The 11,112-nt window shown below is 48.4% G+C and overlaps 1 long non-coding RNA gene across 2 annotated transcripts; it reads right to left on the bottom strand.

Moving 5' to 3' along the window:
* Positions 1-286: 286 nt before the first annotated feature.
* LOC112580896 lies at positions 287-4,069 on the bottom strand. 2 transcript variants are annotated; one of them, XR_006546954.2, is made up of 4 exons: positions 3,908-4,069; positions 2,984-3,145; positions 2,026-2,180; positions 287-782 (listed from the first exon to the last, which is right to left on the bottom strand). It is a non-coding gene; the product is annotated as an uncharacterized LOC112580896 (long non-coding RNA). The 2 variants fall into 2 exon arrangements; XR_006546955.2 differs by lacking the exon at positions 2,026-2,180.
* Between the last annotated feature and the right edge of the window lie 7,043 nt (positions 4,070-11,112).

Raw genomic sequence — 11,112 nt, 5'->3', positions numbered from 1 at the left:
TATAGTCATCAAGTGCAATGCGTGGTGTGTGTGCTTCCTAACAAATATGCGTTTATCAAGTGGGCTGTAGTTTTTCTAAACAAAAGATTTATTTATTTTTATTTTTAATTATTTTGGCCGTGCTGGGTCTTTGTTGCTGAATGCTGGCTTTTTCTAGTTGTGGTGAGCAGGGGTCACTCTTCGTTGTGGTGCACAGGCTTGGCATCACAGTGGCTTCTCTTATGGCCGAGCATGGGCTCTGGGCACGTGGGCTTCATTAGTTGCAGTGCGTGGGCTCAGTAGTTGTGACGCGTGGGCTTAGTTGGTCCTCAGCACGTGGGATCTTTCAGTACCAGTGATCGAACCTGTGTCCCTTGCATTGCAAGGGGGATTCTGAACCACTGGACCACTAGGGAAGCCCAGGTTGTAGTTTTGTTGACTGATGTTGTATGATTGATCCTGTTGTCTGAGGAAGTGGTGGATGCAGGGAGAGGGTGTGTGGGGGGGCCTGGGATGGGTCTGGGGTGTGGTGTGATGGGGAGGGTTGTGGAGGCAGGTCAGTGAGGAAAACAACAGAGCCAGTGCGTGGACAGGAGTTGACATCCTGACTTCAGTGGTGACCTGATTTGCCAAGATTTTGGAGTGAGTTCAAAGTGGCCTGACCGCAGACCTCAGCTCAAGGGATCCAGAGCTCTATCTGAGTCAGCCATGTTGAATCACAGCCCCAGATCAGGGCCGACTGGGGAGGGATGACACGGATTGAAGTTCAAGGTGAAATTCCTTTGTTCAAGTTCTTCCAAGGCCTGGGGAAATAAAGACTTTCTCATCACCCCTTCCTCTTGCTCTGACCTTCCCCCCTGTCATCAGCCAGACACCTACTCTCTGGAAGTCTGCAGTGGGTGCCCAGCTGGCCTTTCACAGGGCAGGCTCAGGGGATGAGCCAGCCATTCCTATCGAGAATGGCCACTCCCGATCGGTCCCTTCAGGCTCTTTAGGGGGCTCAAGGCCTAGTTCAGGCCTGCTTCCGCTCCTGCCTTGCTCTAGTAACCCAGGGTAGGGCTCTGCCCTCTCTGGACCTCAGTCTTCCCATCTGTACAACAGCAGACCAAAGAAATGACTCCCAAGGGCCTTTCTAGGTCTTTCAGCCTAGACCAGTTAGAGTAATGTCGTCATCGCTCTACAGCTTGCAGGGTTTTGTCACATTATTATGCTCTCATTGGTGTCCTCAGGCTCACTTCTCAACAGCATGCTGAGAGCCCAGGCCTGGGAGAGGGATAACCTGGGTTTGAATCTCAACTCTGCTTCCGGTTAGTGCACTGTCTTTGAGCAAATACCCATTCTGTCTATGCCTTGGTTTCCTCATCTGTAAAACAGGGAAAGTATTAAAACCTACCTCATAAGGGAGGTGTGAAGATTAAGTGGATTAATGCATGTCATATGCTCTGCACATGCTAGACATTCACTATATCATATCAATACAGGTAGGAGATTGGGATTGACATAAATACACTACTATGTACAGTAGGCTTCCCTGGTGGCTCAGATGGCAAAGAATCTGCCTGCAATGCGAAAGACTGGGGTTCAATCCCTGGGTTGGGAAGACTCCCTGGAGAAGGGAATAGCAACCCACCCTAGTATTCTTGCCCGGAGAATTCCTTGGACAAAGGAGCCTGGCGAGTTATAGTCCATGGGGTCACAAAGAGTTGGACACGACTGAGTGACTCTCTCATACACACACACACATGTAAAAAATAGTTAACTAATGGAAACCAACTGTATAGCCCTGGAAACTCTACTCAGAGCTCTGTGGTGACCTAAATGGAAAGGAAATCCAAGGAAGAGGGGATCTATGTGTACAAATGGCTGATCGACTATTCTGTACAGCAGAAACTAACACAACAGTGTAAAACAACTCTACTCCAATAAAAATAAATAAATAAAGCTTATGTGGGTACCATCACCACCATACCACCAGAAAAAGAAAAAAATACGGACAGGGAAACTTACAGGGCTTGTCCAGGTGCAGAAACGGAAAACCAGACTTACTGATTTTGCTTGGGTGGCAGGCTGCCTGGGGGCACACCTCTCTACTTCTGCTGGGGCTGTCTGCTTGACCCCCATTAGCAGTGTGTTGGAGGGGGCTGTGGAAAATTCTGGAGCTGTGGTCTGGGAGGTCAGGATGACACAGAGATGTGGGTGGCCTGTGGGGTGAGTGTCAGGCAGTAAACAAGGCTGTGTGCTGCTCGCTGGGGACTGAGTCCTTCCCTCTAGTTGGGGTGCTGTGTGGGGAGGGCAGGGCCCCAGTGCCCAGGGAATCATTTCCTTCTTGCAATTGGTTTTTCCCCTCCCTCACCCTGACACCTTTCACTGCTGGACATGGCGTGACTCAAAAAGAATATTCTCTGGAGCTGATCACCTTCCTTCCTCACTGGCCTTGTCCCCACTCCCTCAATGCCCCGGCACCTGGACTCAAGGCCCTGCCTCCCTCAGCCTCTCCTTTTCCCTCTGCTCCTCTGCCTAAACAGGTTTCCCTTACACTGTGCTAAGTTGCTTAAGTCATGTCTGACTCTTAGCAAACCTATAAACTGTAGCCCTCCAGGCTCCTCTGTCTATGGGATTCTCCAGGCAATACTGGAGTGGATTGCTGTGCCCTCCTCCAGGGGATCTTCCTGACCCAGGGATCGAACCCATGTCTCCTGTGTCTCCTGCATTGGCAAGCGGGTTCTTTACCGCTCCCTGGGTGGTGACTTAAGCGCTACATGGGAAGCCCCATAGACTTCCCTTATTTTGCCCCAAAGAAGGAAAACAGAAAACACCCTGACTGGACCTGTCTGCCCCATCTGGGTCCTGTCTAGGTTCCTTCTGCCCATCACCTCACTGCTCCAAGGGAAGGTCCATACCCATGGTTCTAGAGTGCAAGGCTTCTGCAGAGGGCTCTGAGAACTGTGTTCTCTGACTTCCGATGACCCTGTCAGAATGACCAATGACCACGGTGGATACTCACTCTCAGCGAAGATGCATACATGTCTTGGGTCACCAGCTGGTAAAATGTAGAGCCATAGTCAACCTGGTCAGCTTGATTCCAAACTGTGATCTTACTTCTCCCTGTTTCATCTCTCCCATTCCCTTCTCATTTGTTCTCTGGAACTGATCCTTCATCTGTTGCCTTGGAGAGAAGGAAATTGGCATGAAATCAGCAGGCGGTGGATGGCCCTTCACTTAGGCAAACCCCTCGCTGATCTAGCCCTCCATGAGACAGTCCAGTGTCAGGAAACCAAAGGCACAGGCACTCGAAGAGTGAAAAATGCCAATACTGGGACTTCCCTGGTGGTCCAGTAGTGAAGAATCCACCTTCCAATGCAGGGAACATGGGCTCAATCACTGGTCCAGGAGCTAAGATTCCTACATGCTGAGGGGCAGCTGAGCCTCCATACTGCAACTACGGAGTCCGTGGTCTGGAATACATGTGCCACAATTAGAGAGAAGTTCATGTGCTGCAATGAAGAAACTGCATGCAGCAACTAAGATCCAACACAGCCAAAAATAAAATAAATGCAAGATGAAAAAAAAAAAGAAAAAAAGAAAAATGCCAATACTGACAGACCCAGACACACAGCCCCTCCCTTGGGGAGGTTTGACCATCTTATCTGCTCTCCTCATGAAGCCTGCTCCCCTTGGCTTTCTCCTGGTTTTCTCCTGCCTCCTCTACATGCTTCTCCTTTGTCCTCTTTGCAGATTCTTATCTGGGAGCCCATGGGGTCCACCAAGCCTCAGCCCACGAATCCTACTTCATCCTTCTCTTTGGAGGCCAGAGTTCATCTAGTCTTTCCCTGCCTCAAGGCTTTCTCACTGCCTCCCCTAATTGTGCCCTCCATGGGGTCAGGGCCTGCATGGCCTTTGGACCACACCCCCACCCCCAAACCATTACCTGGCCCAGTGTCTGGAGTAGAGATGTCAAATGCTGCAGGTGGGGAAATAAGTAAAAGCACCAGCCTCCCCTCCCCTAACCTCTTGGTTGTGACCTGGCAAAATCTGGCCCCACCTAATCACCCAAGTAGGCCTCTGAACCTCAGAGTTTTGAACTTAAAAGAACAAGGCACAGATAAACTCATTCACAGAATGTGATGCAACTTTTCCGAGAGACAGTTCAGGGGCATTTAATAACAAATGAGAAATGCTTATGAAGATGTTGACAACCATGTGGCAGCACAGAAAATTGTATAAACATAATTATCATAGCTGGGTGGACAGGATGTCTGGAGGGTTTCTGGGTCAATGTGTTGAAATTTGCTCCTTGGATTCATTGAACCAAGAAGGCTCTGGGCTTGGGGATACCACCTGCAATGAAGTGAGTGAGATGTCTTGTACTGAAAATGTACAAGATTCTTCCTTAGGGAAAATGATCAGCCTAAGTGAAAAGCCATATAACCGCTGACACTGAAGATCTGTCAGGGTCCTCTCTCATGACCTTGCCCTGAAGCCACAGGTGGGCAAGCCTTGTTCACCTGCTCCAAACTGGACAGCCTTGTGTGTGTGTGCGTGTGTATGCTCAGTCATTCAGCTGTGGCTGACTCTTTGTGACCCCATGGACTGTAGCTTGTCAGTCCATGGAATTCTCTAGGCAAGAATACTGGAGTCGGTTTCCATTTCCTACTCTAGGGGATCTTCCTAACCCAGGGATCGAACCCAGGTCTCCTGCCTTGCAGGCAGTTCTTACCCTCTGGGCCACCAGGGAAGCCCCAGCCTTTTGGGTCCTGACTGTTAAATTTGGAGTCAAGGCAGGACTCCTAGGGAACTGCCAAAAATCAGTAGACATTTGAGGAAACTTCTGACATGAAAAGTACAGACTGAAACAAATAGAAAAAGGAACTCCGAGGAAACAGAGATAATACAGAGAACAAAAGAAAAATGAAAACAAAAAAACTTAAAAAACAACCCTGTGATTAGTATCTTCAGAGATTTGAGAAGCTGTCATGTCCATATTGTGTCCACATTCAGACACAGGAAGGGGCCTGAGGAAGCTAAACAATGGATTGTTGTTCAGTCACTAAGTCATGTCTGACTTTTTGCCACCCCATGAACTGCAGCACTCCAGGCTTCCCTGACCTTCACTATCTCCCTGAGTTTGCTCAAACTCATGTCCATTGAGTCAGTCATGCCATCCAACCATCTCGTCTTCTGTTGCCCCAGCATCAGGATCTTTTCCAATGAGTTGACTCTTCTCATCAGGTAGTCAAAGTATAGGAGCTTCAGCTTAAGCATCAGTCCTTCCAAAGAATATTCAGGGTTGATTTCCTCTAGGATCGACTGGTTTGATCTCCTTGCTGTCCAAGGAACTCTCAAGAGTCTTCTCCAACACCACAGTTCAAAAGCATCAATTCTTTGAAGCTCAGCCTTCTTTATGGTCCAACACTCACATCTGTACATGATTACTGGAAAAATCATAGCTCTGACTAGATGGACCTTTGTCGGCAAAGTGGTGTCTCTGTTTTTTAATATGCTGTCTAGGTTTACCATTGCTTTTCTTCCAAGGAGCAAGCATTTTTTAATTTTCATGGCTGTAGTTGCCGTGAGACTGGAAGTTGAAGGAGAGAGTCTCTTATTAGATGGAATGAAGAGACAGAGAAATGTAGTATGGGAGAGAAAAGAAAAAAAAAGAGAGAGATAAATCCAGGAGGTTCACATGTAACGACTAGGAGATCTAGAAATAGAGAAAAGAGAAATCAAAAGGGAGAAATTATGAAATAAATTATACAAGAAAATGTCCAGGAATTTGAGGATGTGAGTTTCCAGATTAAAAGGGCTTACCAAGGATCCAGCCCCAGAACTGATGTGACAAGATGTATTGTGAAATTTGAAGCAACTGAAATAAAGATAAGGTTCTATGAACAATTGGAGGAGGAGGGGTAGAAAGAAGGCAAATGTGAAGGTTCAGCAATCAGAATGGCTTTGGACTTCTCAACAACAGTTTCAAGATTCTATATCCAGCTAAACTCGCCATCAAGGTTGAGAGTAGAATAAAGACATTGTCAGAATAGCAAGATCTCAACTTTGACTTTCCATGCTCTCCTTCTAAGGAAGGTCCTGAAAATAGGATGGGGAGCTAGGAAACAGGACTAAAGGAAAGACATCAAAATGTTTGCCCACCATCAAGTTCTACCTACAGTTCACCCTGGAAGGAATTCAGGGCAAAGATCAAGAATGAGGTAGTCTGTGCTCTGGGAAAACAAATAGAGGAGGCCTCCAGAGGTTAGATATTTTGAGGAGAAAACTGTCTGAACACAGATTCCTCCACCTTGCATACTTACACAAGAACTAAAGTAATTTACTGAGATACCATTCCTCATGACTAACAGTAGCCTTCCAGCGAAAGTAATTTACTGAGATACCATTCCTCATGACTAACAGTAGCCTTCCAGCGAAATGTGAGTTTGATTACACGTACCCCTTCTCCAAAATCACGTATACACTGACCTCTCTCCTTTCCTCTTTGGCACAGTTCTTCAGAGCTGTCTGAGCAGCTGTGTCCGGGGCTATAGTCCTCAAAAAGTCTCCCAATAAAACTGAAACTCACAACTCTCATGTTGTGCATTTTTTTTCTTCAGTTGACATTTGGTTTATGTTTATTTTAGTTAGTGTGATAGAATGACAGGTACGACGGTGGCAGTTCCCATGACAAGCCCATGGCCCCTGTTTCCATCAAACACCACTTTGTTTTGCTTCTTGGTATTTATTTATTTTTTTTGGCCATGTCCCACAACATGTGAGATCTTTGTCCCCTGCATTGGAAGTGCAGAATCTTAACCAGTGGGCCATTAGGGAGGTCCCTCAAAAGCACTTTGTTATGAGACTTTCTCTCTTTGGTTCCCAGAATGTCCCCATAACAAATCTATAGGGCATAAATTAAAAGTAAGATGATTCAAAATGATCCAACTTAGCTTTATTTAGTTAGATATAAATGACGACTGACATGTAGGAGTGTGATGGACTTTTAGCAATATAGTTCAGTTTAGTTCAGTCGCTTAGTCATGTCCAACTCTTTGCCACCCCATGGACTGCAGCACACCAGACCTCCCTGTCCATCACAAACTTCCAGAGTTTATCCAAACTCATGGCCATTGAGTCAGTGATGCCATCCAACCATCTCATCCTCTGTCATCCCCTTCCTCTCCTGCCTTCAATCTTTCCCAGCATCAGGGTCTTTTCCAATGAGTCAGCTCTTCCCATCAGGTGGCCAAAGTATTGGAGTTTCAGCTTCAACATCAGTCCTTCCAATGAACACTTAGGACTGATCTCCTTTAGGATGGACTGATTGGATCTCCTTGCAGTCCAAGGGACTCTCAAGAGTCTTCTCTAACACCACAGTTCAAAAGCATCAATTCTTCAGTGCTCAGCTTTCTTCACAGTCCAACTCTCACATCCATACATGACCGCTGGAAAAACCATAGCGTTGACTAGACGGACCTTTGTTGGTAAAGTAATGTCTCTGCTGTTTAATATGCTGTCTATGTTGGTCATAGCTTTTCTTCCAAGGAGCAAGCATCTTTTAATTTCATGGCTGAAGTCACCATCTGCAGTGATTTTGGAGCTCCCAAAAATAAAGTCTGCCACTGTTTCCCCATCTATTTGCCATGAAGTGATGGGACCGGATGCCATGATCTTAGTTTTCTGAATGTTGAGCTTTAAGCCAACTTTGTTTACTATTGATTCATTGAGAGTGCTTAGTTGTCAAGAATAGAATTCACTCCAGCTAGTATTTCTCAGGGAAGGAACTTATCAAGGGTTACTGTGTCATTCACAAAATCTCTCAGAGGGAAGTTAATCAGGCTTGGATGCCACGGTGTCAGTTGAATCATATCCCAGGGCTGCCTTGGTGCCCACCCACTGATCCCTGCCCATGCCTTACCTCCCCCTGCACCCCCTGCCCCCCTTCCCCCACCAGGCTCACACACTGCGGCTGCCCAACCTGGAGGTCTCTGCCACAACAGGTGCCCGATACCTTCCACATGGTGCTACTTCTCCATGTCACTAGCTTCTCCACTAATATTTCACAAAAGGGGTGTTTGATTGGTGGAGCCCAAGTCATTGGCCTGCCACTGGGTACAAGGGATGCTGGGAAAGGGAGCTTCTGGCTTTTGCCTCCAAACGGGGTGTGGAGTTCTTAAATGGAGAATCTCTAAAAAGAAAGCAATGTGTGGGCATTTGTCCCTGGGACAGCACAGCCCTGGATGCCCAGCAGTTATTTTTTTTTGGCTGTCCTGAGTTTTAGTTGTGGCAAATCTTTCATCTTCGTTGTGGCATGTGGGATCTTTTTATTTTTAGTTGCAGCCTGTAAGCTCTTAGTTGCTGTAAGTGGAATCTAGTTCCCTGACCAGGGATCAAACCTGGGCCTCCTTCATTGGGAATACAGAGTCTTAGTCACTGGGCCACCAGGGAAGTCCCCCAGCAATTTTTGGATAAAAGACAGTTTTTGATTCATTGGCCCCATAAACAGTGAGTCTGATGGCCTCTTTCTGGGCCAGCAGGACAGATGTTTGGGTAGGGCGATGCTATCATCCTTGCTGGAACCCACTGGGTGAACTGCTGCCCCTTCCTTACCAGAAGGGCGGTGCTGTGCACAGCTTCTCAGGACCAGGGCTTCCAGTACCCTCCCCAGTCTGGTCGTCTGTGTTCTGTCTGCAGTGCTCACCCTCAGCCAAGGACTTCCTTCTTTCCACTGTACCTAAGGAAGCCAGTTCATGCTTTGCTACTTTGCACATGCTGTTCCCTGTCTTGCATGCCCTTCCCACACTCGGCAGTCTTACCATGCTGTGTCCCCTCTGAGCAGAACCTTAATCCCCTAATTTCTCTGTTCCTGCATCTTCCCCCCCTCTCCCGGCCCACACGTGGTGAGCTGCCCAGGGGAAAATCCTAGTTTCGTGTTTTCGTGTTTTCTCTGCTGCACCGCTTGGCACCTGTAAAGGTTTCTTGAACAAACGAAAGGCGCTGAATACACAGAGCAGAGATTCATTCATTCACTCACCACCTCCTTGCTGAGCGCCTGCCGCACACCAGATGCTATGCTAGACAGGGATGGGAGAGTGGACACAACGATATTTTGCTCTGATGGAACTTACATTCTAGAAGATTCTAGAACCATCAACCTTCAGCCAGCAAGCAATAAGTAAACAGACCCCATCAGGAAGTCATCTGCTGTGAAGAAGATGCAAAGGAGAAGCAGCATCACCCAGCCCTGACCAGCTGCTGGTGGGCTGGAGGCTGCAGGTCCGTGGAGGGGAAGTGGTTCAGCCCCAGCGTGTGTGGCTTGCCTCCCGTGGACGCAGAAAGGACGCACCTTCCCCTGGGTGGTGGCAGCCCTACTATTGAGTGTGGTCAACTCAGGAGGGTGGCATTTGCCTTTCATGCAAAGCTGGTAGGCTATCAGTCCCTGCAAGAAAATCCACTAAAGGGGACTTCCCTGTTGGTCCAATGGTTAAGAATCCACCTAGCAGCGCAGGGGATGTGGGTTTGATTCCTGGTCGGGGAACCAAGGTACGACTTGCTGTGGAGCAACTAAGCCCGAGAGCCACAGCTAGAGAGTCCACGCACTGCACCAAAAAATCCCACATGATGAAACAAAGATCCTGACTGCCGCTACTAAGAACCAATGCAACCGAAGAAATAAATAAACGTCAAAAAGAAAAAAAGGGAAAAAATCCACCAAAGCCAGCATTGTGCAAGAGGAAGGAAACGCAGTTTAGGCCACGTAGTGTTTTTGTGCCTGGTTGGGGGAGCCCCGTGTGTCTGCCCTGGGCCCTTGCAGTGGGAGTGCAAAGAGCCAGGCTCACGTGCTGACCACCCTCTCCCCCGCTGGGTGGATGACCTTGCCCTGCAGCAGGAGGAGGGCCGGGGGCTCTGCTAAGGGATTGTCAGAGAGCCCAGTTTCCTCCAGGGAGAGGGATTAAGGCCCCCGCATCAGGGGCATAAGGAGGGAGATAAGTCTGGCACTGCACACCACAGTAGGGTATAGTCTGCTGGGACTGATGGGGAGCTCAGCCACAGACACAGGCCCGTCGGGCAGGAGGAGTGGAGTCCAGGAGGGTCAAGTACCCCTTTCCCGGGAGACACACTGCTCCAGAGCCCCCCGTGGCTTCTCCCGGGGTGCTGGTAGTTCCTAGTGCTGATGTCCAAGGGGGCACCTCTGCCTCTACAATGGACGTGGCTAACCCCCGCAGGTAGTGAGTGCCCAAGGCTGATGCCCTTGGCTTCACAGAAACACGTCGTGAACCTGGTGTCTGAAGCTCTGGCAGGAACCGGCCTGTGCTAATTATAATCTGCACAGCCTGCTAACGATTGACCTTGGACTCCAGGGAGGCGAAGGCTCCTGGAGGAAGGTCTCGGGGTGCTCTGAGGCGTCCAGACGCGAGGCAGGGGTTCATGGTGCAGAGGATGGCTCTTCTAGACTCTTTAGCGGACACCACCTTGCAGCTCTGGCAGAAGGGAGACAGTTTTAAACTCCCGGGCTCTGCTGAAGGGCTGCTGGGGAGAATGAGGCAGCCCGAATGCCTTCTGTGTGACCTTGGGCAGGTCATGTAAGGACCTTGATTTCTGTATGTAAAGAAGACCGTCATTCTTACTTAACAGGAGTTGGGAGAACTCCATGAGCTGTGTGTGAACACCTGACACAGGGACTTACACCTGGACGATGCTCAACAGTGTTAGTTCTCAGCCTGTTACCCTATGAAAAAGTCCTGGAGGGCTTCCTGGAGGTAGTGATGTGGAGCTGATGAGTGAATGCTGGCAGGCAAAGAGCACCGAGGGGAGAGGCCACATGGTGTGTACATGGGGTCGCAGAGTTGGACATGACTGAGCAACTAACACAAATTAACTATTACCAACTGCCTTCCTTTAAAAAAAATTTTTTTTAAGGTTTTTTTTTTTTTTTTTTTTGATGTGGACCATTTTTAAAGTCCCTGTTAAGTTTGTTACAACATTGCTTCTGTTTTATGTTTTGGTTTTTTGGCCACAAGGCATCTGGGATCTCCGCTCCCTGACCAGGGATTAAACCCACACCCTCTGCCTTGAAAGGCAGTCTTAACCGCTGAACTGCCAGAGGAAGTCCTGTGGGGTAGGATTTATTAAATGAAAGTGGAG

The sequence above is a fragment of the Bubalus bubalis genome, chromosome 20 (assembly GCF_019923935.1).
Source record: "Bubalus bubalis isolate 160015118507 breed Murrah chromosome 20, NDDB_SH_1, whole genome shotgun sequence".
Classification (NCBI taxonomy): domain Eukaryota; kingdom Metazoa; phylum Chordata; class Mammalia; order Artiodactyla; family Bovidae; genus Bubalus; species Bubalus bubalis.
Note: the sequence above shows the minus strand (reverse complement) of the source record. Positions and strands in the feature narration are given on the sequence as shown.